This window comes from Lissotriton helveticus, chromosome 3_2 (assembly GCF_964261635.1).
Source record: "Lissotriton helveticus chromosome 3_2, aLisHel1.1, whole genome shotgun sequence".
NCBI classification, from domain to species: domain Eukaryota; kingdom Metazoa; phylum Chordata; class Amphibia; order Caudata; family Salamandridae; genus Lissotriton; species Lissotriton helveticus.
Window position 1 is genome coordinate 8,086,640 of NC_136062.1, and position 27,766 is coordinate 8,114,405.

Here is a 27,766-nt window from a genome sequence, read left to right on the forward strand (position 1 = left end):
ATTATTAGTCAATTTCAACAGCTATCCGCCGCTAGTGCAAAGTGCAAGGTGCTAGGTAAGTTAAAAGATCGTTTTCTAAAATTCGTAATCAATTTTAAAATCAGTGCGTTTAAAATCCAGGGAGTAATGCAGCAATAATCTTACAGAGCATCCGCTCTAAAAAGCTTGTAGGCGTCAAGCGGGGTCAGGACAAGCTGCCACCTCGTCCCTTACCGCAATGATTCGTGCCTCCTCGCCGCCTAAATAGCCCTCAGAAGTGAGCAGCTAGAACGCTGACTGCTCGACTTCCTGTGGGTGTCTGGCTCTTGCCTGCCCCGCCCTCCGCACTACGGTATTGGCTACCGAGTCGGACCGGGGCGGGCAGGCTGGATTATTGAGCACAGACAGAAAATGTGACCCTTAGCAGCTTAGGCAGAGTGCAAACAGCAATACAGGTGAATACAGTTTAAAATTATTAGTCAATTTCAACAGCTATCCGCCGCTAGTGCAAAGTGCAAGGTGCTAGGTAAGTTAAAAGATCGTTTTCTAAAATTCGTAATCAATTTTAAAATCAGTGCGTTTAAAATCCAGGGAGTAATGCAGCAATAATCTTACAGAGCATCCGCTCTAAAAAGCTTGTAGGCGTCAAGCGGGGTCAGGACAAGCTGCCACCTCGTCCCTTACCGCAAGAAAATGGGCAGTAGTCCAAGCTCCTGCATTATATAAAAACCATGTTGGATGGGATGAGGACTCTCCTCCTCACAAAATCCAGTTAAAATGTCAACCAACTGCACAGAGGCAGTACCCAATTAAGCAAGAAGCTAAAAAACAGATTAGGGAGATCTTAGATCAACTTGAATACCAGGGGGTGATTGAAACATGCACCTCTCAAATGAACAATCCTTTGTTTCCTGTCTCCAAGCCAGACGATTCATATCGTCTAGTTTTGGTCTACAGACACCTTAACCCATGTTGCAAAACCTTTGCAGTACAAAACTCACACAGTGCAGCACTAATGAATAACATCGTGCTCAAAAAATACAAAACAACATTAGACATCTCTAATGGATTCTTTTGTCAAAATATAGCACCTGAAAGCAGGTACTTGACCACTTCGTCAATAATGGGCTCGCAGAAAAATTCTGTCGACTCCCACAGGGGTTCAAGTTACAGCCCAGGATTATTCTCAGCAAGAGTAACAGAGTTACTACAAATGTATGATGATGAGGCATTATCTTATGTCGATGACATCTATCTAACAGATGATGACTTGGATACTCACTTGAAAAGAGTGAACACCATAATACTTAGGTTCGCAGCAGAGGGTTACAAATTCAACTTTAAAAAGTCACGAATTGCCCATCTAACTGAATTATCAAGTGAAGGCAAAAGCCTGGCAGACAATTTCTTAGAGAAATGTGCTGTAATCCAAGCACCAAGAACGCTGAAAAACTTACAATCAATTCTAGGTTTCCTGAATTTCGGAAGAACTTACATTCTAAATTATGCAGAGAGGGTTAAACCTCTCTATGAACTAATAAAACCAGATTTTAAAACAATCAATTGGACTCAAAAACACACAGAAATTTTGAGATCATTGCAAACAGACATGTTAGCTAAAACAAAATTGCAAACACGCGATAACACACGCAACCTTGTGATCCGGGTCATCCCAGGAAGATGCGGATTCACATGCCTAACCTCTAATGAGGGGGAAACGGTACCAATAGCATACAAATCACATTTGTACACAGAAGCTGAAAAAACATTCAGCATTAAGGAACACATTGTTCATGCGGTTCAAACAGCTGTAGCAAAAGAAAGAGACCAAGCTGATGGCAGACAGATTACTGTTATAACAGCAGAATCAGCCTTTGAGGCATTAACAAGCCCATGTAATTTACCTACCGTGGCATTAAATCCAAAATGGATACAATGGGAAAATTCTCTTGCTACAGACAAAGTGAAATACTATTTTGGCCCAAACATGAAAAAATTAAAAAATCTAGAATATGAAAGAGAATATCCTCTGCCAATCGACATTCTGCCCATACAACAGTACGCCTGTGTAATATATACAGGCGGAAATGCACAACCCTCGGTTTGGAGAAAACAAGCCTATAACGCCACATGCGAGATTGTTAAATACGTGTGGCGCGGAGGTAAATTGAGACCTCTGGTAACAAAATCACATTCTGTAGAAAATAATTCAGATAAACAAACTGAAGTAATGGCGTTAAAAATGGAGCTAGATAATGCAGATCGCGAATTCCCGACACTAATAGTGTGCGATTCATATTACTGCGTCAAATCATACAATAACAACTTGCAGAAATGGGTTCAAAATGGTTACAAAGATGACACAGGTGCCACAATAAAGCAAAAATCGCTTTGGGAACAAGTAGTTCTTTTAAAGAAAGAACTACCAAAGACTCACGTGATACATTCATTGAGTCAGGAACGTGATGGCGTTCACGTTTCAGGGAATTCATTGGCTGAGACAGCCACAGCGGAAGCAACTAAGCCGGCTTCCGTAGCTACAAAAAAGCGTTCAGGAAAATAGGTAGACGGGGAAACGATGCTGGCAGTAAAAACGTCATCAAAAGGCGACTGTGCAGCACTACCCGTCAACTATCCACTCAATTATACATACGTAATCGATGCAAACTCCGTTCCTTTTGCTCAAATCCCTGGAGTGGGGGATAGGGTAATTCCAAACACGAACAGGAGAAACTTATTAATAGCAGACGCACATATGGGTGAGGGTCTAAGACACCTTAGGATTAAGGAATCTCTGAAAGAATTACAATCAATATACTGGTGGCCGGGAATGAGCCTGCAAAACTACAAATTTGCATTTTACTGTCAAAACTGCAACAGAGACCGCAGTGGCGAACTGCCCGGAGTATTACCAATGCCCTTCTTTTAGATATCACAAGAATATCAATACGAGATACCCAGAAAAAATGCGTCCCTTTAATAATTATTTAAGACTAGTTTCACTTAAAATGTAGACCCCAGCTCTCGGCTGACGTCTAAACTGTTATAAAAGATTTGCGAGTCTATAGCAGCATAGACGCAATTGGCATGCTACATTCTGACCAAGGTCCTGCTTTTAGCTCTCGAGCTTATAAGGAGGCCATGACCAGCATGGGCATTGCATTGCGGGAATCTTATCACTTCCTTCCTGAGGGAAATGGGATGGTGGAAAGAAAAAACCGAGACATAAAGCAATCTATAACAGGAAAGGTATTAGGTTCAGGGGTTGGGTGGGTCAAACATCTAATAAGTGTCCAACGTAGTCTTAACAATCTGCCAAGAAATTCTCTAAAAGGTTTCAGTCCGTACGAACTATTGTTCGGGACTAGAATGCATATCCAGGATCTCGATAGTCATACTTCAGTCAGAGAAGGAAAATGCTTTGATATCAAAGATCGTTTGGCTATTTTACAGGACTTAAATGAAACAAGAAAAGACCTGAGCAACATAAAGTTGAAACAACAGCCAACAGCCACTGAAGAAAAACCACCTGTCCCAGCAAGGCCTGTCTGGATTCCAAAGATTGGGGATCTGGTCAGAGAGAAAATCGCGGTGAAGAAGGAATTTGGGCCTTCTTACAGAAAAGCAGTACCTGTCTTAGCTGTCAACGGAACAAGATCAGTTGTACTACCACCCCTTGTTGGTAAAAAGGAGAACCGAGTTGTATCCATCGACCTGGTTAAACCACAATCATGTGGCCAATAATAAGTAGTAGGCCAAGTGGACTCCCAAGAAATAGCAGAACACCAAAGTTTGCTACAAATCAAGAGGTTCAAACTGAGAGACTAATCACATTTGATAAACCTACAGTGAATCAACAAGGACTATGCAACAAAGCCATGGAACTTATGCCTCCTGAAACCCAAATTGCAACAATTCGTCAAGAAACACCTGTCTACAATGATGTAGCCACAGACTATGCTAATAAAACAAAGAAAAATCCAGAAGCAATTCCAATAATTGACAGAACTGCATCAGGCTACTTCATCAATTTCGATGACTTTTCTGAGGATCCGAGCGAACCTGAGGAACAGCCAACAACAACAAAAACTTTTAAAGACAAAACTAAAGAACTCTTTCATCAACTACAAGAAACCTATCTGATTTCCCCATGGATTGAATTTTGGGTGGTGCTAGGTGTACTTTTCCTCCTGCTTTGGCTCATCATGGTGCTATGCTTGGGACACTTCATTGAGGGAAAATATGTTACAATGGACACAGCAAGCCAGAATATCAACCTGGTCCTAAAGCCACACAAGTCTTCACACATCAAGAAAAGAGAACTTTCTTCAGTAAACTTCACAGCCAATCCGATACCCGGTGGGGTAGCATGGGACAAAACAGATTACGATATATATGGCCCGGTCGAGCCCTTGAAGTATCCTCATCAATTTAAGGTTTCATTAAGTGACTTTGTAAAACCGAGTACGTTCTCTGATGATTGGGATTTTGAAAGTATTAATGATATGATGTCAGACTTAGTTATGTCAGCAAAATGTACAGAACATGATTATTTACAAGGTTCATCAAATTATGAACAGATGTACTGCTACAACCATTATGCTAACCATTATTTGCATAAATCTGCTCAACCTAGAAATGTTTTAAATTATAATCAATGGGAACATTGTGCAACACCACTAAAAAGGTAGTTCAAAAACATTTTACGAGAAATTCCCATACTTCTCAGGGTTTAACACAAGTGAAGCAGAAACATTTTATTTCAAACTGTTAAATAAGACAGGAATGAAAACCATGCTGACAAATACAAAATTAATCTATTCAGAATTTTTTTTTGAAAAAACTGAATACATTTGGTTTTGATTTTTGGAAAAATAACATTGAAACAAAAACAATCTGGGGTGCCAGAGATTGGCAAGTCCAAGGTATAGAATCATTATTCAGAGCCTGCATGATCCCAGAACAAATTATATTTTTGAACACACAACCTGTCTTGGCCTAGCCAAAATTAAAGACTTAAACAAACCGTCTATTCCAAAGCCAACACCTGACAGTAACAGCACTACAGAGGTCGAGATAGACGTATCCCATATTTTAAACCAAAACAGAACACATCCTGATTGGAAACAATGGTTGATCTGGCCCACAGACACAAATAACTGTCAAGATAGATTCCTGAACAAAATACAGGGGTTCAAATTGACCAGGCCAGACCCTAGATACTCCCAGCGACAACATCCAGGGATAGTAACAACATACAGTGTAGGAAAACGCTGCCTCGAATGGCTACAGACATCCACACTGGCAGAAATTAAGCAACACTTAACTTTACTTAAAGAAGGTGCTGACTTGCGTGATTTTATTATGGGACCACGCAAACAGCGTAAAAAACGTTTCATAACGGCCTCTATATATGCAGCTTATAACGAAGCATGGAAAGAAACTCAAATTGAAACAGCAGAGAAAATTCGGGAAATTGACCGCATTAATTTGGAAAAATCACTTTCTGTTGTGGACAATGGGTTAATGACTCTGTCTTCCAGAATATATTCACTGGACAGTATTGTATCATCTGCAATCGATATATTAGAGCAGGACTTACTAATGTTACAACATGGTCAGTCCCAATTGCGTTCTATTGTACAGCTTGGCTGGACGTTACAAAATCTGCGTTCAGGCTACGTGCCTTGACGTTTAATCAACACAACGTCACTATTCTCTATCTTTAACCTTACTGATATAAAAATCAGCTTGGCACAAAAAGGAGCAGAATATACAATTCTGAGCATTGAAAAACTTGAGAGATTACCATTGACAATGTCAGAACGACCTGTCATTGAATGGATAATACACGGAATAATAACTATTCCGATAACAACTTTCCAATTTCGATACTGCCAAAAGTATATACAGGCAGGCCAGTATGAAAGGTTGGGTAAAGGATACATTAAGTCAACATGGAAATTACCTTACACACACACGTGTTATAGTGAAAAAGGACAGAATGTATTTCTTAGTGGTGATAATTGTGAAAAATCACTAAGTGGTATACTTCTGTGTCAAGGTATAAATCTACATGGGGCCTGTGAGGGGACTTCAAATAACCTTTCATGTCACCAGCTTGGCACACCTGCAACTCGAATAGAGCCATTCTTTAGACGGCTTTCGAACGGGAGGTACATTCTAATAGTGGACCACAGATGTTGTGGCTTGGTGCCAGGAAAAGCTTATCTAGTAAGCGTTTTGTCCATGGTCACTTGCTGTATGCAAGTATTGTATCCGAACGACACTCCAGACAGGGAGGGAAAAATTTGGCCCAGTTTGAAAAACTCTTCTATTCGAATTGATAATTTAAGCAGAATGAAGTCTGTTCTTCTACAGACGCCAGTGCCCTTGACGTCATCAAAAGAAACGTATGATCTCCAAGTTGCAAGGACAACGGCAGAGATACATAACCTTTTATCAACAAATTGCCCCTTACACTTCGCAGAAATGCTAAACGAAATCTTAAACATTTCTGATACCAATGGTATCGCGAGTGTATTTAAGACAATTTTTTCGGGACTGTTGACACCTTTCAAAGCAGTCCTGGGCATCTTTCCTAATTTTGTCCATTCAATCTTTGGCGGCCTTCCACTCCTGTTGGGACTCGTAGCAGGCATTTTATTTTTGATACTCCTGCTTCGTTATGGCTAGCCATGTCACAGACAAGACTCCAGCAACAATGGAAGAAACGATCCTAGCTATACGCTATCGGGACTGCATAACTAAAGTCCTTGGATTAGCCCGGCTAAGAGATCTGAATATGACCTGGTTTCTTTCGTTCAGACCCATCTGGCAGAACTGTATCTTACCTGTGTTAAGATGTATGCTGTGCGGAGAAGAATGCGTGTTAGACTTCTGTCTTACACTACAATCAGAAGTACAATTGGATACAGATACTTTGCTAAGTCCAGTAAAGGCTCATGCATCGTGTTGTCCCCATCGGTTACCCATCCTGATGACGGCATTCGTTGAGACTTCACCACTGCGATTGAAGGGTAGTGAAGTGCAAGATGAGAACAGCATCAACCAGGTACGACCTTCTGTGAGCACTGCTGATCCTGTCATCGATGATAGCAATCATTCTCACGACTGCACAGTTGCGGCATTTTCCAACTTGGTCGAACTTTCACCTGAAGCGGTAAACTGCTTTTTTGAAAGTCTGTCTGAAATGATGTTCTCCCCTGAACAAAAAGAATAAACTTTTAAGCAAACAAGCACTCAGCATTCCCTGAACTCTGAATTCGGCCTTCAGCTTTGAAAAACAAAAGCTTCTGAAAATATTTGGAACCGTTTTGACTACTTCCCTTGCAAAACGAAATTATTTTTTCCCCAATTCCAAAATATTTTCCTTTTTTTTTGGCACTCATCCTCTGCTTAAAGTAGAACTATTCTTAGAGAACAGAGCTTCTATTTTTAGGAACTCTAGAGACAATATATTACCTCAGCCTCTAGCATATTTACAAATAACTGTATTTATATGTGATGGAAGGGTCTCGCACTTTTCTTTTCTGTATTAAGAGCCATTTCATGTGTAATTTTCGCAAATCATTCATGCTGATATATATGTGCATCCTTTTTAATGAATGATTACACTGCTTGAAAGCGTACAGTACCTATACTCATTTTTCGTGTATTTCGCATATGCCATTTCAGATGCAAAATAATGTATTTTGGGGTGGATCGGTATACACATACACCGTTAGATATGTTTACTATTGCTTAGTTTAGTAATTATGGACATGAATTCGTGGAGTGGGTGTAGTGTGTTTATCTAGGTACCTGAATCGATTTTCCTATTCTTTGCCCTTGTCCGGTTATAAATCAATAATATCCCTACAACGGCATAGAAACCCTTTTCATAATTCAGTCATAGCGCATGCTGTCACATTAAGCAAGCCTATTCCTCCAGCCCCCTAGAAAGCACACCGAGTTCTTAAACAAATCCAAGCCTCCAGCAACCTGGGAAATCCCCGCTGCTTTGTTTTGATTTCGTCCGAGAACTCCTGTAAAGCTGTAAAGCACTGTAAGAACGACCAGTTCTTAGTGACATCTTTATTGACGTCTTATGTCCAGCCTTACGTCAAACCCGGCACCTTTCAGGTATAAATATACCAACGTTTCCTTAGGCAAACACACGGTGGTAATCCTGGAGCAGAGCAGCTATCTACTTCCGAAGAGCCCAGCTGATGCGAGAGCCCACGGACGCTGCCCCTCCCTTTTGACGCGCTGAGAAAGACGCTGTCTTTTCTCTTGCCGAGAAATCCAGCCTCCGGCGTTTCCAGCTTACCCTTGCGGGTGACTGGGATACCGAGTCCTGAGAGAGAGATACCAGCCCTCCTGCCTTCTAAATACCCAGGTACTGAACTGACTAAACCCTTACAGAGAATTCTTGAGTCAGATTCTTGGCAAAACAAACTTAACTTAAACTGCTACTTACTTACTCCCTCCCACGTATTAGGCTTAGGTCAGGTACACCGGGGTAGGCATAGTTAGAAGCACCAGTTGAGTATGATTAGTCAATGTATATATGTATGTATATATTTTATCCATTTTAAAGTATCATATGGGTAAGAAACCATATCCATGCTTTTACAGTATTATTTTATAATCTTGCTTTTGCTGTATGCACTTTACTTAACTATAAGTATTGCAATTGTAGCAATTCATTTCTCTTGTATGAGGAAAGAGACTGCTCAATAAATAACACCTTTTATTGAAAACGCCTGTCTCTCTTTTTCTCTGCAATCTGGTGAAACTAAGTACGCACTTATTGACTGTGAAATAGCTGTCTTTTGTTTTCACACAACTCTAGAAATATACTCTTATTCAGGGAGAGCAAAGTTGTCATGTTTTATGGTTGTCAGAAACTAAAATCTTCTTGTCTATCCAGGGAGGTTAAACTCCTCCTCGCTTATTCGAGAAAGTTTCTAGTGAACTCTGAGCTAGCTGGCAAACACTTAAGTCTATTATAGTCAGTAGAGACCTAGTTAACCTCAGTCCTACGTCTACACTACTGAAGATATTATTCCAATGCGCAGAGCCTATTGGGACTATAGGAACTACACTACAGTATTTGACACTGCATCCATTAGGCCATACTACATTTTAAGTTTGTCACTAAGAGACAGTAATATTGGTGTTGTCAGATAAACTAATATTCACACTTTTTATGTGGTGCAACAACATATTTTAACCAGTTTGGGATACATCTTAATGTGCACATTGAAATCTGGATATATACTTTGCACAGAATAATTTTCAACAGTGCTAAATGTTCCAAACCAGTCTAAATCTATTGTTAGCAGTTTTTATTTCACAGCAGCTCATCCTCTGAGCAGCCACCAATTACTCATATAATGTGAATGCCTTTTAATATTTAATATCATGTATCTAAGGAGAGTCAAATCTACTCCACCTCAATGATAAATTCAGCTTACACCACTGACTTTTTGAGTTTTCTTCAACATTTTGCATCTATTTTTAATATTTGTTATGTCCTAGTTTTGCAAAAACAAACAAATTTGTTTTTCTCCGTGAGGCCTACTTTTTTCTATTTATTGCCTTTTTCTAGGAAAAGTCAGTTTTAACATTTATCATGTAAAAATTAGTATTAAAGACCCACTGAGCTAACCAGGTCTGTCTCTACCAAACCACTTGCCCACACTCCTGCAAATCTATTCCTGCTTGACCTTTTCTGCCCTTTTTGACACATCCTGGGTTAACAGCTGCCAAAAAGCCTCAGATTCTTAAATGTTGTAAGCCCTGACTGCACCACTGACGGTGGTTCCAGTATAAATTTGTACACACGTTTTAAAGTTTAGTAATATGAGGCTATGTATAATGATCCCAGAATGCTCTCTTATTATATGCAAATATTTGCAGATGCATGAAAGCAAGTGTTAATATTCTGATTCGGTATTTAAGAATAGGTAAATAGTATTTACCTACATCTGGCCCTTAATCTTTTCAAAGCCAGTAGTTCTGAAATTGGAGGTCAGTTTTTTAATTTGTTTTTCAATGCATGCCTTTTTCTAGGCATGGTTTTTGTTAAACCATATCAGTGTTGGAGCTGCTGGGTCCTCACCATTCTAACAAGCATTGGCAAAAGCAAAAATTGTTTTTGGTCTCAAAAAGTAAACATTTCCACAGGAATTCTGGGCACTGTACAAAACTACTTTGTGGGTCAATATGCTCCTTGTGAAGGAGCAGAATACAGTCACTCACAGTGATGCCAGCTGATAGAGAGAGAGAGTGACAGGCATCATTTTATTATACACAAAAGGTCATGGCTAACGCCAGGCCTTATTAGTAGCCCACATATTAAAGAAAGTCTCAAAAGTGCATGCATGGTATATATCCTTGCATATATTCTGTTTCCTTGAGTTCACAAGAATTTACAGTAGTAGGGCAAGAAATAGAGCGCATAGTATTTCTTTCATGTCGACCATCACGCGTCTTTATCGCGTCATTTTACCGCATCTCCTCAGACACTCGGAAATACACGGAGGACACTGCACATGCTGAAGGAACTGTGAAGGAACGCTAACGCCACACACTTTGGGTAAGGTGCACTCCCCACGGCTTTTTTATCCCACGGTTTATTGCAAGCCTGACAGATTCATTCACATCAGTCTTTACATTTTGGCAGATTCTGAGACCGGCGTTGTATTGCCCGGAACCTTTATATTCTTCACTCACATACGTAAGTGTATTTTTTATAAAGGGGGTTTTTACAACCGATTGAGGTGATGTTCACATCACGTTAATGATTCTCAATTGTACACCTTCGTAGGTACAACGGGTTTGACGCACCAACGGAAAATTTCCTTTGCGTGTAATATCGCAATTCTGAAAACACCATAACCTTCATATTTAAGGTATCGCAAACCCATCTTTTCCCTTGTTCACTTCGCTATTGACATGATAACCGTTCTACATTTACTTAAATTCACGCTTTGAACCGACACTGTTTTCTTAGAACACGTGGATTCATTCACTCCGTTTCACTGTTCCGTGTCACCTTTAATCATTTTTTGGTGGCTCACTTTTGCGACCCATGTCACACGTGTTCACTATTGGGGGTATAAGGTTGACCACATCAACTAGCATGATAAATATGTGTCTCCTATAGATTTCTAAATGCATATGCTGTAGTTGTATCCTAAAGTTGTGTACGTTTTACTTGTCAGATTGTGAAGCCCCTGAAGAAGGGCTAAGAGCTCGAAATGCATTGGGCAAGAAATCAAATATGAGGTAATTAATGATGTGAAGATAACATCCTGAACAATGGAATAAACCCGAAAGAAATTCAATAAAACTTTCATAGGAACTTATAACCAAAGGATCAAGCAAGTTTTTTGAAAGAACTTTTGTTCTGAGTGCGTTTGGGGACGTTGTCCACGTTTGGTACAACGCTATATCATTGATAGTAGAGTACAGTCACTTATCAAATTTTCTATAATTCATATTCTTACCTTCATTTGAATTTTTCTCTCCTGACGTTTTTTTTTAAACAGCTTTCTAGTGAGCTTACCATAATTTTCATCTGAGATCCTGTCTTGTGATTTATTTTTTTATTTTTTACTCACACTGCGCTTACACCCTGAAAGATAAATTCAAAATGTCTCCTGCAAGGGAAAAGTTGTTAGGTGAGGGAAAGAATAGGTTAAAAAAAAAAGGAAAATGTACACTTTTGGACCAGTCAGAGACATTACAAATAAAACGCATTTCCTTCTCTCATGCACTAATGCGCTTCATTTTTTATATAAATCAAGGAAACATAGAGGTCCAGTACTGAAGATCAATACCCCATTCAAATGCAGTTATTAATCCATGACATAACTACCCATATTTCAAAAATATTTCCCTGTGTTCCGGTACAGCCAGCAAATTAGAAGCTCCACTCACTATATTCTGGGAGAGTTTCATTTTGTGGGTAAAATAAACTCCCCCTCCCAGCATAGGGTCTCCTGAAAAAAGATTTTATAAAAACCCCAAAGGGTCTAGCCATTTTTCAATATTTATTGACATAAAGTAACTTAGTTACTTATCAGTCACCTGCTTCACTACTTCTTATATGTGTAGGTACACATACATTATTCTCTAACCCAGGCTCTCCTGCAGTGTATGACACATATCAATTAGTGTATTGATACAGAGAATATTTTTAAAAACATTCTCTACCATCCCCTGTCTATTTTAAATGCCAGGCAATGCCCCTTTTATTAATACTATTGGGCAGCCATTTACATTTAGTGCAATCTTCGGACAATGTTTGAATGACTTAGGTGCTTTTTCATGTCAACTTTTCTTTGATCTGCAATTCTGTTCACATGCGACCAGTCCAACTTGCACATGTTTTTCTGGGGTAAAGTCATCTTCTTCACTTTCTTTTTTTAGTCCTCATATAACCTCCATTAAATAAGCACCCTCTTGGAATCAGCTATCCCAATTGCTTTTATCTTGGGGTCTGATCTCAGCTGATGGTTTTGCGAGCCCCAGTCAGCACTATACATCATAAGCTGACCAAGAGGTGTATTCATTGGACACATTATTCCAGCAACAACCTATTATTCAGAGTCTATAAGCTTCCAAAAAGCCCCAAGCTCATTTCTATTCCTGTGACAGTTAACCTTTTGATCTAAATCTCTGAAGTAACTCACAGAATTCCAGCAGCTCCTCTATATTGGGAGAGCCGCCTGGTGCCAGTTCTAACATATTTCCCTTCTTGCTAATAGGATCAAATAAAATACAAGTTTACTCTGCGGCCCTGAAGAGTCCTCCATACCCTCAGACAGCAGTACAATACCAAACATGATTAAAGAGGGGCTTACCTCCACTTCTTTGCCCAATACGTCTGACAAGGTCTTACCCACATTGTCCCAGAACTCTTTCAGGATTGGACAGGATCCAGCCTGTGAGGGACCAGTTGCCTTCATCCAGATGAATTTCGGAAGAAAGGCTATGCAGACTTTGGATGGCATCGTACACTGTAGGTGCGTTGTCTGGGATGTACACGCAGCAGCTGGAGCCGATCAATTTACACACACCACCACGATCAGCAAGGATGACGTCTAGGATCATGCGGTTCTGAAGCATTATACTGCGGTCCGCCTTTAGCTCTGCAGTGATGTTGGAGAGGGCACCAGCTGTTACTGTGATGGTGGCTTCAAGGACCCTGGTCAGTCCTCATACAGCCCGACTGTTTGCCATGGGGCCCCAGAATGTGAGGAAACCTTTAAAGAAGTCCCCGGTTTCCTGGCCTGCTGTATCCTCGGCTGATATGACGCCCTACGTGAGCGACGCAAAGTGCCCTTCATCAACAGGTGTTAACGCCCATGGGTAGAATACGTTGGTGGAAGGAGGAAGGACAGAAAGCAGCTACCAGACCAGTTACGGGGGAGCCAAGTGTAGGCGGCAGTGCCACAGATGAAGTAGGTGTTGGGGGATGCCACCAGCTTCGGAGGAGATGTGGAGTTTAAAGCTTTTGTGATATCACAAGTACTGGTACCAACTTTCTTAGTCCCTAGGCCATGGATGCAGACACGCCCTTGCACATTTATGGCATTCACAGTGTCTCGTTCATTGGGCAGTATCCTTCTTGTGCGGAATCTGGAAAATGTTCGTCGTGTGGTTGAGTTGAATACTACCATCTCACCGAGTACATCTGGTGATAGTAGCGATGTGGATGAGCTGGTCGGGCAAAAAGGAGCATTGCCATGGCCAGATCTGTTCCACCAGAAGTCATCCCGAAATGTTCCAAGGGCATAATTGGCAGTACCATTGACAGTGTAGGCCTCCTGTATCAACATCCACCATGCAAGACAAGACCCAGAGATGGAAAAGGGGTAGGGAAAGAATGGGACAAAGTTTATCATGGAATGTGGCATCAGTCCACAAACCCAGCAGTTGGAAGTGTTCATGATCAGCCGATGATGATGCAACATTTGGATGAAGGTGTTATTGAAGAATTCTGCACGGCGGGGTAATTCGTGGGCTGGTAGCGTGTAATACTGGTGCTCTGCAGGAGTCCAGGTAGGAGTTGGTGAGGTAACAGGATGGCTAGTAACAGCCAACCAAGGATAGACAGGATGAGGGAGACCGACAGCGTCACCGCGATGGCCATGAAACATTTACTATGTCGGAGACTGACATATTGTTTCTGGATTCGGGTGTTTTGGACGGCAGCCATTGTGCTAAGCCAGGGACCTCTAGTGTCTGTCTGTGATTGGTGGGTGCTTCACTGGGCGCAGGTGCCAAGAGCCCTATGGCGTACCTTAGTCTGACACAACAGCACTACTCTCAGCCGGGGAGATCACAGCCATACAGCCTATAGGCACTTGGCGAAGTCAACGGCAGGCCTTCCCTCGGGGGCACAAGTTGAATCGGTCGGAAGTAGGGACAGTATGGTCGGGAAACAATTGCTCTTGATGTTGAGCAGAGTTAAGGGAGGGTTCCACTCTTCCTTTCAGTACGCTGTCAATCTCTGCTTCCGTAGATGTAAAATGCAGCCTGGCATCGCTGAATGGGACAAACATCGGGACTGTTTCTGTTTCTGAGTCTCCTTGTCCTTCTCTCACCCACTGATCATAGGGGCGGGGCAGAGGCACACGCCTGCAGTGGGACGAATGCACCCAATTCTTCTGACCTTCTTCTTTCACGGCGTTGCGGGTGGCCAGCAACACCTGACTGGCATGTGTGCAGCGGGGCTCGAGGCTCTTAGTCCGTTGAAAATATTCTTACTAAAACCCAATCACCAGGTTGGATAACGTGTCCTGGGCCCTCGCTTTTGTCAGGTATGGCCTCATGCACCTGGTGATAAAGAGTACGAAACGTATTAATTAGACTGTACAGATAATCAGTTATGTAAATGTAAATGTGAATGTGGGATACTTGTAAAGCGCACTGTTACTCTACCCGAGTGTCCTGGCGCTGTAGACCGCTGGGGAACCCGTCCTGGTTTTCCCTGTGAGATGGTCCCTTTCTGGGTATCTCCAGGGTGAAACCAGGCATCCCCGGCGTCTGTGGGGGGCCGTTGTAGAGATGAGGCAAGCTTAATGCCCAGAGTTACCGAGTGTGTTCCCTGGTTAGAGTAGGCACTGAGGCGAGAATTATCAAGTCCGTTGACCCTGGTCCAAGACACTGCCGCGTCGGGAATTGAACCCTGGTCCCGGGCCGTTCTCTGCTTACAGGTCTGCCGCCTCTAACCAGTGAGCCACACCTCTCCACAGTTAATACAGAGTATTCATTAACAGACAGTTTCTTAGACCACAGGACACCCCATACATTGGCAGGCCTCCCGAACACAATCTCATGGGGGAATAGCCCTATCCTGGTGTGGGCCATTGTTCTTGTAGACAATAGGGTCAAGGGCAGAGCATCAACCCAAGTGACACCTGTCCCGGCTACTATTTTGGCCATTTTAGTTTTTACGAGGCCATTGTACACCTCCACTAGACCTGCTGACTGGGGGTGGTTAGCTGCATGAAATTTTTGCTCTATACCCAATGTTGTACAGATATATTCCATAATTTGAGCCGTAAAGTGTGTCCCGTTGTCACTTCAGACCAAGCGGGGCAAACCGAATCGTGGGAGGTACTCTTTAAATAGCATTTTGGTGGTAGTGATAGCGGTGCAGTCTTTGACAGGGTAGGCCTCCACCCATCGGCTGAAGGTACAGACCACCACTAGGACATATTTCAAATTGTTACATCAGTCCATCTGGATGTAATCCATTTGGAGGACTTCAAAAGGGAAGGTAGGAGGAGAGAATCCTCCCTTAGGAGTAACTGTGCCTTTTCCTGGGTTATACATTAGGCAAATCATGCATGTTTTAACCAGCTTTTCAGCATATGCTGGTATCTTAGAGTTCTACCATGTAGGTTCCAACAGTTTACATATCCCTATTGCACTAATGTGAGCAGGACCATGGGCCATCGTAACTACTGGTAGCACATGACTGTCAGGTAACATCCATTGTCTTTCCATAGTCGTACGGACCCGGCAACCCTCAATTTCCTCCTTTGCTAATTGCTCCTTCCACACCCTTAGTTCCTCAGGAGTAGTAGGGGACTGAATATCAATCACACTCTGTACTGTGTTTTCAACCATGCCCTCATCTGCCACCCACCTAGCCGGACCTCCTACATACATTCCTTCCCTTTTCCTAAGAGCTGTTTTTCTGGCCGTCTGGTCAGCCAGGGCATTGCCTTTCCCAACATCATCTGTCACTTTCTTATGGGCCTTACATTTTATAATGGCCCCCTTTCTGGTGCGTGTCAGGGAGTCTAACAAACGGTGAATTAGGGGGCAATGTTGAATCTTGGTCCTATGGGAAGTAAGGAAATTCCTTTCTTTCCATAACCTCCCGAAGTTGTGGGCCACCCCGAAGGAGTATTGGCTGTCAGTATCAATATTTACTGTCATCCCTTTGCTTAACTCACAGGCTCTAGTGAGGGCCACAAATTCTGCTGCTTGAGCAGAGCACTGCGGAATCTGAGCTGTTTCTACTACTTGCCCTAATGTCGTGAGGGCGTAGGCGGCTGAGGTGTTACCATCTGGCCCTCTGAGACATGATCCGTCCACATACAGTCTACCTTCTGGCTCTGCTATCGGGGTATCCCGTAAGTCAACCCATCCCTTCGTCTCCTCCTCTGTCCTTAATATGCAGTCATGTGGGTCTAAGCGGGCATCCAGAGTATCCAGTGGGAGTAATGTGGCGGGGTTTAGTAAAGTGCATCTCTTGATGTTAATGTGCCTGGAAAAGAGTGTCAGTTCATATCCTGTGAGTCGTGCGCTAGTGAGGTACTGTGTCTTGGTGTTATTAAGGAGGGTATCTACAGAATGGGGGACCATCCGAGTTAGGGGGGAGTTCATGACCGTTCCCGCACTCTGACGGACCATGAGGGCGGCCGCAGCGGTCGCCCATAGGCATCCTGGGAGAGCCCTTGCAACAGGATCTAAGGTGGCTGAAAAATAGGCACATGGCCGATGGTGACCTCTGAACATCTGGGTCAAGACAGCGCATGCACAGCCGTCTGTCTCATCTACAAAAAGAAAAAATGTTTGCTATAATCAGGAGTACCGAGGACTGGAGCAGTACACAGAGACCTCTTTAAATCTTGGAAGGCCTGCGCATGCTCTCTAGTCCATGGAAAGGAACTGTCTGATATGTCTTTAGTGGTGAGGGCAAGAAGAGGTTTGACCATGGCCGAAAAGTTGGAAATCCACTGTCTACAGTATGAGGTTAGGCCTATGAAGGCTTGCACCTGCTTTTGTGTTCGTGGGGCCGTCATAGCATTGATAATGGCTACACAATCAGCGGTGAGCTGCCTTCCCTCCTTCAAGAGGAGATGACCTAAATAGGTCACCTTCTCTTGACAAAACTGAAGCTTTTTCAAAGAGACTTTGTGATTATGGAGGGCAAGGTGGCGTAACAAACAGAGAGTAGCTTCTTTACATGATGGGGCAGAATTTGCAGCAATGAGGAGGTCATCTACATATTGTAATAGTGTGGAGTTTTCAGGGAGTTCCAAGGAATCTAGTTGACTTTTGAGGACTTGACTATAGATACTGGGGCTCTCGGTGAAACCTTGAGGGGCGTGGCTGAATCTAAACCTCCGCCCACCAAGGGAGAAACCAAAAAAATGTCTGCTGTCAGGATGTATAGGAATGCTGAAAAAAGCATTCTTCAGGTCTATGACAGAAAAGTGTGTTGCGTCAGAAGGGACATCGTTAAGAGCAATCCATATGGTAAGCTTACGAGCTTCTGGATGACGCACCTGCGTGCCGGTAGGCATCAAGTCCTGTGACGGTTGCTTGGCGCCTTCTTTTCCTCCCCAAATACGTTCTCTACTGATGAGGGAAGATATCCCGAAACCCGGGCCATGTCTGGGGTCTAGAGATCTTCACAACAACAAGTACTTACTTGTACCTACTGAGGTGAACCACTCATGAACTATACATACCAGAATCCTCAGAGGCGATCCGGAGGAGGGGCTAGCGGTGTGCGATCCATTGCGGTTGGACATCGTTAAGAGGGCTGTAATGTCAGGGACAACAGGATATTGGGATATTGTTATTTTGTTAAGGGCTCTCAGGTCAGTCACGAATCTGTATATTTTAGGGGAGAGAGCATCTCCTTTGGTCTTTTTGAGAACGGGAATAATGGGACTGTTACAGACATTGTCACGTGTCTCCTCCACCACGCCCTGGTCCATTAATTCAGATATCATTGTTAAAAGGGCCATTTCTCCTTCCGCGGGTAGCCGATACTGCTGGAGGGGGAGAGAAGTGCACCTGGCTGGATGTGTACCAGGGGATATGTTGAGACACCCTACATCAGTGCCTGATGATGCCCAGAGGGAGGAAGGTAAAGGCTGTAACTCTGGTGAGAGGGGACCTGATAGAAACATATAGGAAGCTGCAGTGGGGGAAATTGTTAGGGATACACCTTGGGGACTACATGTTATGGTTGCATACAGAGCTTTCAGTAAATCCATGCCTAACAAGTTTTCACTGCAACCTGTAGGAAGGACCAAGGGAGCGTCAACATGTGCAGGGCCAATATTGAGAGGGAGGGGTTCAGAGACAGGGCGGGTCACAGGTGTTCCTGCAAAACCCAATGAGACATTCATATTGCCAGAAAGAGGTGCCTCCGGGACTGACCGAGGTGCAATAGAAGACCTGGTGGCCCCAGTATCCAAAAGAAAATTCTGATTGTTCACCACATCTGAAATTTGAACATACGGGCCCCTTTGATCCACTGGAATTTGCACTCTGGTAATACCCCTTTCCTGGCTGTCCTATGCTTGGGAGGACCCTGTCTCATCAACGTCGTCATAATCATCATTGTAATAAGTGCGTGTTGCTTCGTACCCATCAAATCTATTGGCCGGGCGCTGCCGGACAGGAGCGTCATCCCTGGGCCTACATTCTTTATCCTGTGGATGGGGCGGGCTGTTGAACTGTATTTTAAAATGACCCACATAACTCCATTTTGTGTTGCCATGCTCTCGGCAACCTAGTGAAGAATTGCTTTCCACGTCCCTGTTGAAACTTGTACAACCCTCCCCGCTCCTTGTGGTCAAGCCAATTCCAGGAAGCTGCCTGTGTGTCTCACCCCCCAGTTGTGCCAGAGACTCAGCCACGTCCTGTCCATTGTTGGCAACTCAGCCTGTCACGACCAACTGACCCGTGACCACACCATGTGGAAGAGGAAGCACGAGGCTATGCCCTGTGACCACCACAACTGGTAGAGGAAGCACAAGGCTGTGCACTGTGACCACACCAACTGATAGAAGAAGCACAAGGCTGTACTCCAGGACCACACCAGTTGGGCAAGGAAGCAGGGGGCTGCGTACATTGTGCAATCAGAGACAGATGTCCCCTGGCCACGATTGCACCACACAAGACTGACGAAGAACTTGTCAGATGAGGAACTTATCTGAATAAGGAACTTATACTGTGCAAATGGGCGTGGCTAGCGCTATAAATATGTGTAGGCTGCAGAGTAAAGCAGCAGTCTCCGTAGAATTGTCTTTGTACCATTCTGGGACCCTGTCCTTAGCTCGAGCTAATAAATAACTTACTTCCCTCCACGGCTGGTTGTCCTGGTCTCTTTGGTAATGTATGATTATGTTAGATCTCAGTGAAGCTTTCGACACTGTAGCACATTACACCTTGCTACAGTGTCTGAATAAAGGTTGTGTCCCGGGTGCGGCCCTGATGTGGCTAAAATCTTTCCTAACTGGGCGCAGTTTCCAGGTCAGGCAGGGTGTACATTACTCCGAAGATATTAAACTGGAACAGGGCGTTCCTCAGGGCTCTGCCCTTAGTCCTACCCTGTTCAATCTACACATGTCTCCTTTGGTGGAGATTGTACAGGCCTTTGGAGTAGATGTAGTCTCATACGCTGACGATACCCAGCTATTGATCTCCCTATCTCAGGCACCAAAGGTTGCGTCATCTAATTTCAGAGCTTGTATGCAGGAGCTGGCCTCCTGGATGGATAAGAACTGCCTAAAATTGAACGGCAGCAAGACGGAGGTGCTGGTGGTGGGAGGTGAAAATTCAAGCTTGACCACGGAATGGTGGCCCCCAAGTTTGGGCCCTACCCCAATCCCGTGTACCGAGGCGAAAAATCTGGGGATCTGGATAGATCCTACTCTCTCCTATGACGGACACATCAGACGCGTAGTGAGGAAATGTTTTGGAGTATTAAAAAAACTGCGGAAAACGATGGATCTTCTCCCATTAGGGACTAGGAAGACGATGATACATGCACTCATTACATCTCGTCTTGACTATGGGAACATACTCTATCTGGGAGCCACAGCTAAGGGCCTGGGGAGACTACAGGTTCTACAGAATGCTGCCGCTCGGCTGGTCCTTATGCAGCCAAGGAGAGCTGCGTCAAAAAAGGCCCTGATTCATTGCATTGGCTCCCAGTTAAGATAAGAGTGATGTTCAAGACGTTACTCATCTGTCATCGTATTTCGCAGAATGTTGGCCCGGTCTATTTGAGAGACCTGATTACCAAGTATGTTCCTAGCAGGTCTCTTAGATCCAGCGGAACCGGGCAGCTGGTTATTCCCAAAGTAAAGAAGGCCAAAATGGGAGGTCGCTCTTTCCGGGTTCTGGCTGCTCAGAGCTGGAATAAGCTCCCTCTCAAATTAAGGCTAGAATGCTCTGAAACTAAATTTAGAAAGCTGCTGAAAACTCACTTGTTCACTGCTTAGCACAATGTGGCCCTCTGTTGCGGTAACTTGCCTCCTCCCTCTCACTTAGCGTGGGGACACGCCGAGATGGCGTAACCATGCGCTTTATAAATTTCTTTATTATTATTATTATGATTTAAGCAAGAAGAACCAGTAGATTCTAGGTGTCCCCTGCACCGCTGTCTTTGACTCTCCTAGTGGGGAGGGGTCTCCAAAAAGCCGGTTCTACAACCTGGCGCTCAACGTGGGGCGTCTTCGGTGGTCGTCATCGAGCCTGGTGGTCATGAGGAGTCCGTGATCGAATTCTAAGGGAGGCGCGCCACTACATTGACTGACAATTCTCTTTGTTGGCCCGAGGACTCCGATTGCGTGATTCCTCCCTCCAGTGGGCTACCCGACTGCGGCCCGACTGACGCCCCAGTTCTGGTTCCTAGTTTTGGGAGATCAGGACCTTTGGGACACCTGCCGTGTGATGGAAGATTAATGGTCAGGTAAAAGTGGGAGTGGCCCACTTCTTTGGTGAATTGTATTTTGGTTTTGGGTATTGTTCGACTTTTGCAAAAGCCGAAAACCAAAGGGTAAGTACAGTTATATGCTGTAAACGTTAGATTTCACCCTTTGATGTTTGGAACCAGGATACACGTCTAGAGATGCCTGGATTTAGTACGTTTCGGAAATGGTGTTGTTGTTATTGTAGAGAAAAACCAAAAGGGATGATGGACAGAGCGTTAACAATACAAACACTCACCCCCAGTCAACTGATCTGGGTTTAATCCATCACCGTTCTTTAGCTCACTCCGCCACCCCAGTTCAGAGTTGTTATTGTACACAGGACTCCGCATTGGAGGAATCTTGTCCGATTCCTCCTTTGGGAACCCCTAATCATGAAGTTTATTCTAAACATGGTGTTGGCCCAATTATGTTTTTTTCACTTTGGCATAAGTATACAAAGGGTAATGCTGAGTTACAATGACCCATGTACGGTAGTTTTAAACCTCCTGTGTTAGATAATTTAGAGGAGAAGTTGTTTCAAAGAAAAGCTAGACCTGCGATGTTTGATTTCTTTCGGGTTTGGCGCAAGGAGTCCAAACAGAAAGAAATCAAACTCAAAAAGAGTGAAGCTAAAGTAATGCGCATGAGTGTGATTCAGAAGGCCCAGAATCATGATAATCAGAGTATAGAAGAAGGTATAATAATACATGATAGATGACATCGAATGCAGGTAGATGGATGTTACATTACAAAGAAGGTTCCCGAAAAGGTCCGGGACAAGGAGGATGACCTTCTCATGTCCTCCCTGTTGAACACCCCTCCACCCTATACCCCAGCCATGTATCCGGCCCTTGATCCCGCACAACTGACTTTTAATTTTAGCCAGTCAAAATTAAGGTGGCTTAACATGCTTACATGTTTTAGTCATTGCAAAGTTGACAAAATAGTTACAGTTAAGTATATATATTTACTATTTTGTGTTTTGTTATTGTGTATTATGTTTTGTCTCCTGAATAAAAGTTACAGTTGATATTTTTATGTGTTATGTGAAGTGTCTCTCTTTTGTGTGTGGTGTATTTTTGCTTCTGCAGACAGATCATTCATGGATTTTTGCGTGTCAGCGGCGACACAGTGGTTGTATTGACAGCCGATCACCACGAAGGTGACCTGCAGTCAAAAAGGGGGGTGAGGAAGTTGAGGAAATTGAATATTGATTTTAAACCTGACAAATTAAGCAGGCCGGAATATTGGGTTTTGGACTGCAGGTTCGCTGTGCATAAAGTGCATGACATTTTCCCAGGGGAAGGAACTGGAACATTAGCTGAGATTACAGTATATGGTGTAGCAGCCGGTGGTAGAGTTAAAATCTGTGTACTACTTTGGCTTTTGTGTATTGCTCGTACTCCTGGTGTTGTGTCCCATGCCTGACTATTACCCAAGTAACTTCTTGTTCTTCCTATAGATCTTTCTTTTGCCGCCCCCCCTGATCGATGTCACATTTTGCCTAGTTCTTGGGGATTTTAGCTGTGTCCTAGTCCCATTTCCTTTTCCCATATTCCTTTCACCTGTCAGCCGTTTTAATATTGTTGGTGTATTGTTCAAGTTCACACTCCCAGACTGCAGTGATGTACTAGGGACACCCATATTATGTATAATTCCCTTATGTATGACCAGGTTGGTTTTCGAGAATTTTCTCCATGCCCACTTTGTTGTTTTCCAGTCTGACTATCAGGGTAGTGATGAACTGGTTAACTGACTCAATAAAATCTTTTACTATAGTAGACAAGTTTTCCACCTCAATAGGGGATACCTTACGTTTATTTTTTTGAACATGACCTATTTTAATGCCTATTTTAGTTTGTTTTACCCTTTTGTCCCTGCTGTTTCGAGTTTCAGTGGCATCAGATGTGTACTAATCATGGAAATACCAGGACTCTCTAGTCCTTGTGTTTTGTTTCCACATTTTGATCATTAGCCTGTGTATTGCATAGTGCACCTGATGCACAAATATTAAAGGGAGGTATCTACATGTCCCTGATAATCTGTATCATGCATTTTTCCTTTTGAGATGTTCTAGACGAGGAATGTAGGAACACACAGATGTAGTAATTCAAAAGATGTTTACCCCATTAGACAATGCCACTATGTGTGAGGACCTACATTCAGATAGAATTCCCATGTAGCTATCTACCCTTAGATGGCAGAGGATATGCTCTCACATTGAAGTTAGTGAGAATAAAGAAAAGTACCCAATTGAAGAGGCTAGAAGTACTGCCTTTGCCTTTGTATCCTTTGAGAGTGACAGTGCATTCTAGAGCAGAGTAGTCGCATGGCATCTGGCCACTCCCATGAAGATTGCAGGCCACCTGCTTGCAGTCCCATTGTTAAATACAATAAATTGTTTTTGCGCTAATTTGAAGGAATAAACTGTGTCACATTTCTTACATCACTAGGTTCTGCGGGATCTTCCAGAGTAAAAGGAAGAGTCATAATAACCTGCAGAACGGTGAAAAAGATGAGTCCTAATTCCCATCAGTGACAGCTACAGATGAGGGCCGGATGTCTTGGACCTACAGTCCCAGCACCCAGAAAATAGCAAGCCTGGACAGCGATCGCCAGCACGTCATCAATGGTTTTTCCAAAGCATTGTGTTTGCTTCATAAGACGGCGTTGGGCATCAGAGAAAAAGGAGGAGCTATTTCCCTGTTTGCCACAGAACAAGAATTATAGTGCAAAGGAGCGAAAAAGAAGGATCCCTGTTGCTGACGGCAGGGCTGGTTTGAGGCTTCAGTTTTCTACCTGTCATGTGCTGGTAACCTCTGACAGCGCGTAGTTCTTTGAGCCCCTTGGCCTCAGTTTTGGCCACACCCCCTCCTTTCCTTTGCTCCAACAGAAGGGCAGTGCACCAGAGGATCCAAGATTGGCAAAAGGCACTACATTTGTGATACCTATGTTGAAAGGAAAATTAGAATGAAAGAGCAGGCCGAGCGTCCTCTGACACTGAATAACAAGTGTTGGAGCCTGAGAGTGTTGCGGAACGTGAAAGTCTGTTGCTCTTTCCTGATTAACAGTACTTGGGTCTGCACGATATGATCTGCGCCCACGACCACCGAAGAGCATGGTATCTGTAGTGCCTGCCGCAGAGGAGAGACATTGGTGCACTGCCTTGAGACATTGAGCATGAAAAGCAATGGAACGGTGGGGGTGGGACAAAGTGACTGTGCCTACACGCTCCAGTTCAATGGTTCGACTCTCCCAGCTCTGGTGTCCTCACTGAATACATACTTTGTGTGTGGGAGCAAGGCCTACACCTGTCTGCCCAAGTCTTGGGCCGGCACCTGTTACATTGCGTGGTTGGTCCCTCCCACCTACACAGCCGATGCAACACACCACATCCAGAAGAGAGGTGTGATTGATGCTGATGACACAGCTGACCAAGAGTTTGGGGACTTTGCTAAAGGGTTCCTACCCTTTTGGGGCCCTATGGTCAATAGCCGCAGATAGAGGCCACCATCAACGCAACTGCAGGTGCCCTCAGTAACATCACGGCAGAACTTCAAGCTGACCGCCTCATGACTTTACAGAACAGAATGGAGCTTGACATCATACTGGCAGACCGTGGGGGAGTCTGCACATTGATCAGGACAAGCTGCTGCATCTACATACCTGACAATGCGCCAACAGTCTATCAAGCAATACAGAGACTGCATAAAATTGCTTCCGACATCCATCAGGATGAGGGTTCATGGTCCCTAACTGGCTGGTTTAGGAGCATGGTATCTCAGTGGGGATGGAAGACAATGATTTTCATTGACATCATTGCAGCCACATTGTTCTCTTGCTGCCTCTTTGTTCAATGCATGCCAGCACTATGTGGGCTCTGTGCCACCTCTTTGACACCCAAACAAATGAAATTACACCATCACAATGCCATGATGATGATCTAGAGAGAGGTCCAGGAAATTGTGGACATTGACCTAGATGACGATTGATTGTTGCCTCTGTATGGCAAAAGGAGGGACTGTTGAACTGTATTTTAAAATGACCCACATGACCCCATTTTGTGTTGCCATGCTCTCGGCAACCTGGTGAAGAACTGCTTTCCACGTCCCTGTTGGAACCTACACAACCCTCCCCGCTCCTTGTGGTCGAGCCAATTCCAAGAAGCTGCCTGTGTGCCTCACCCCCCCAGTTGTGCCAGAGACTCAGCCACATCCTGTCCATTGTTGGCAACTCAGCCTGTCACGACCAACTGCCCCGTGACCACACAATGTGGAAGAGGAAGCACAAGGCTGTGCCCTGTGACCACACCAACTGATAGAGGAAGCACGAGGCTGTGCACTGTGACCACACCAACTGATAGAGGAATCACGAGGCTGTGTCCCATAACCACATCAGTTGGGCAAGGAAGCACGGGGGTGCGTACATTGTGCAATCAGAGACAGGTGTCACGATTGCACCACACAAGAACTTGTCAGATGAGGAACTTATCTGAATAAGGAACTTGTACTGTGCAAATGGGCGTGGCTAGCGCTATAAATATGTGTAGGCTGCGGAGTAAAGCAGCAGTCTCCGTAGAATTGTTTTTGTACCATTCTGGTAACAAAGTCAGCCACATTCTCATCTTTTCACTGCCTACAGGTGTTTATTTTATCCCAGTTAATGACAGTTTCCGGCAAAAATGTTTTCATAAACGTTATTATTTTACCGGGCAAAGTCAGGATGGCAGCTTCTGGTTTAGTCCCTCCTGCTCTTGCTTCTTCCATAACCTCTAGGTCAGCCCATTTACCTCCCAACGCCACTTCATGGTCAGTATGTCGAATCTTGTCCCAAATTTCAGTGGGGACAACCGTACCTAGAATTAAATCTATATCTTCAAAAACGAGAGTACCTGCAGATATAATCTGACCTAATTCTCTGTAAAAAGCAGCCTGATTCTTCCGGGGATCTGGTAATTGTCCTTTCAACTGCATTACTTCTGACCTTTTCCAAGGAACATGAACCCAAAATCTGCACCAGTCAATCAATCAATCAATCAATCAAAAACATTTATATAGCGCACTACTCACCCGGAGGGTCTCAAGGCGCTTAGGGGAGGGGGGTCCGCTACTGCTCGAACAGCCAGGTCTTGAGCTGCTTCCTGAATGCGAGGTGGTCTTGGGTCAGGCGGAGGTGGGTCGGGAGGGAGTTCCAGGTCTTGGCGGCCAGCTAGGAAAAAGATCTTCCTCATGTGGTGGCTCTTCGGATGCGGGGGACGGCGGCGAGGGCGTGGCTGGTCGATCGAAGCTGGCGAGTGGGAGTGTAGAAGTTGAGGCGACTGTTGAGGTATCTTGGGCCTTGGTTGTGTAGGGCTTTGTGTGCGTGGGTGAGGAGACGGAAGGTGATTCTCTTGTTGACCGGGAGCCAGTGCAGGTCTCTCAGGTGTTTGGAGATGTGGCTGTGTTGGGGGATGTCGAGGATGAGTCTTGCTGAGGCGTTCTGGATTTGCTGGAGTCTCTTCTGGAGCTTGGCGGTGGTTCCGGCGTAGAGGGCGTTGCCGTAGTCCAGTCGGCTGGTGACGAGGGCCTGGGTGACCGTCTTCCTGGTCTCGGTGGGAATCCACTGGAAGATCTTAAGTAGCATGCGTAGGATGTTGAAGCAGGACGAGGAGACGGCGTTGACTTGTCTGGTCATGGAGAGGGAGGAGTCCAGGATGAAGCCCAGGTTGCGTACGTGGTCTGTTGGTTTGGGTGCGCTGCCCAGGGTGGGGGGCCACCAGGAGTCGTCCCAGGCGGAGGGCGAGGAGCCCAGGATGAGAACTTCCGTCTTGTCTGAGTTCAGTTTCAGGCGGCTGTTCATCATCCACTCGGCAACGTCTTTCATTCCTTCGTGTAGGTTGGCTCTGGCGGTGGCGGGGTCGTTGGTGAGGGAGAGGATCAGCTGGGTGTCGTCGGCGTAGGAGATGATGTTGAGGTTGCGTTGGCGTGCGATGGCCGCAAGGGGGCTCATGTAGACATTGAAGAGGGTGGGGCTGAGCGAGGAGCCTTGAGGAACGCCGCAGATGACTTCGGAGGCTTCTGATCTGAACGGGGGTAGGCGGACTCTCTGTGTCCTTCCGGCGAGGAAGGAGATGATCCATTCTAGTGCCTTCTCCTGGATTCCGACGTTGCTGAGGCGCTGCACTAGGGTGCGGTGGCAGACAGTGTCGAACGCTGCGGAGAGGTCCAGGAGGATGAGGGCCGCTGTTTCCACGTTGTCCAGCAGGGCTCGGATGTCGTCCGTGGCTGCGATGAGGGCGGTCTCGGTGCTGCGGTTGGCCCGGAAGCCAGACTGCGAGAGGTCGAGGGATCCGTTCGTCTCGAGGAAGGCGGCCAGCTGCTTGTTGACGGTCTTCTCGATGACTTTGGCCGGAAACGGGAGGAGCGAGATGGGACGGTAGTTTTTGAGTTCGGTGGGGTCCGCTGATGGTTTCTTCAGCAGAGCGCTGAGTTCGGCGTGCTTCCAGCTCTCCGGGAAGGTGGCGGTGTCAAAGGAGGTGTTGATGATGTCCCGCA